Below are 2,024 nucleotides of genomic sequence, written 5' to 3'. Positions count from 1 at the left end.
GGGGGGGGGGGGGGGGGGGAGATTTGAACAAGCCTCTGGATCATCGTCACCATGGGCAAACCAACACTCGCTCTTCTCTAGGCGCCGTTGTTTGGTGTTCTATCGTCGCGGCTCGCTCGTGATGACAGGACGCACACCTACACGACGTGTCCCGCTGTCGACTGCCCCGCCCCGCCTGGGTCGGGGCGTGGCCAGGCCCGTGCCCATAAGCGTCGTCGCGGCACCGCTACGGGGCAGATGGCCTGGCAGCAGGCAGCAGGCAGCAGGGACCACAGACCAGAGACCAGAGAAAGACTCCGCGGCCGCGATCACCACGACTCCATAAGCAATAAGCGAGCTATGGTCCGCGCGGAGCAGGGGCGCCTCGCAGTCGAGCTGTGCCGCACGGCAGGCGCGCGGGCGGGTTGCCCACCCGCACGGGGCTCTGGGGGAGCTCCTGTCCTCTCTTCTCTCGCATAGCGCGGGGGAAGTGAACGCCAGTCCAGTGGCGGCGAGTCCGATTGGGCCATTCCGTCACTTTCATTACCAAGAGAGGCGTGATCGCATAGTCCCGGACCAGGACCAGCCTGCGCACGGATGAAAAACAACAACAAACATATGAGAGTCCAGCCAGCCTCATTAATCTCAGTCGCTCACTCACTCATTTGGCGTGTCAGAGGAGCGTGTCGCGGGCGCGTTCCCCGTCAGCGCCCGTCCCTCCCCACCCTCCCTCCTCCCTCTGCCCGTGACAATCGCGGAAGTCCGCGCGCATCGCATCAGGACGGGCCGTGCGCGGCCGGCCAACGCGCGCACCTGCGCGGGGCCCTAATGGCGTCAATATTAAAAGGCGCGTTAAGCGTGCCGGCTCGGGAAATGTGAACTCCGCCTCCCTGCCCACCTCCCCCCCCAACCTTCAACACCTCCATAGCAAAAATTGTTTGAGAATTTACTTTCTCCTGCCGGCTGTACAGGTAGAACAAGGCAAGGCGGCGACGCTGCTTCGCCCCCGGAGCAGCAGGCGGGCTGAGGCCGGCGGCGCGGGGGTCGGGTCGACCGGTCCACGTGCGAGCCGCATTAGCATGAAATCGGTCCCAGCGCACCGGCTAGACGCGCCAGCCGCGCCAACCCGATGTGCTCGCCTCCTCCGCCACCTCCTCCTCCGCCACCTCCTCCTCCGCCACCTCCTCCTCCGCCACCTCCTCTTCCTCACGGTGCGGACCAAACCAACGTAAGTGCCAGTGCGACGGCCTGCAGTTGCGGCGGGGGCCCCGCCTCACCGTGCGTCCCGCTAGGCCGGCCGGGGCGCCGTCTCCTTTCGTGCCAAACTGGAGCCGTGTTCGTGTTCGGCTGGATCACTCCCCCCCCCCAGGAAAATTGGACCGCTACACACACGCATTAAAACCATACCCAACAAACAAATTGTTACTAGTAAACTTTTAATATAACGCACGCAAATGAACGATTTGTTCTGTAGAGAACCAGAGAACGAGTATGTAGCCCTCCTGCTAGGACGAGGGAATATGCGACCGTAAAACATCAACCGACACCGGGGTGACGGGTATAACGTCGCCTGACAAGGGGACATTACTGCGAATTACAGCTCGAATGGCGGTGGCATTACGCTTTGCGGTGCCCTGCGCCGCGCCGGCGCTCTCCACGCAGCTCCCTCTGCAGCTGTACTACTGTACGCTGCGCGGCGGCCGGCAGGTACCCCTCTACACTGCTCTCTCTCTCTCTCACTCACACAAACACAAACACATCGCCGTGCGCCACAGGCTTCAAAAGTGTCCCGCTCACGGCCAGGGGCGCCAATGCCAAGGTCCTGCACACATCGCTGGGCGCTGCTTCCACCACGCGTTCGTCTGCCTTCCGCCAGCACGTCGTCAGCGCCCTACCCCGTTGGGATGTGTGTGTGTGTATGTGTGTGTGGTCAAACGACTCGTAGCGCGCGGGTGCTCGAACTCGCGACGGGCAATGCGGCGCGCCGGCCCTGCGCAAGACATAGTTGCGTCGTGCCGGGCTGGCAGCCCCCACGGGCAGCCACC

This window comes from Frankliniella occidentalis, unplaced genomic scaffold (assembly GCF_000697945.3).
Source record: "Frankliniella occidentalis isolate FOCC.00 unplaced genomic scaffold, Focc_3.1 Scaffold4089, whole genome shotgun sequence".
NCBI lineage: Eukaryota > Metazoa > Arthropoda > Insecta > Thysanoptera > Thripidae > Frankliniella > Frankliniella occidentalis.
This window is presented reverse-complemented; position numbering follows the sequence as displayed.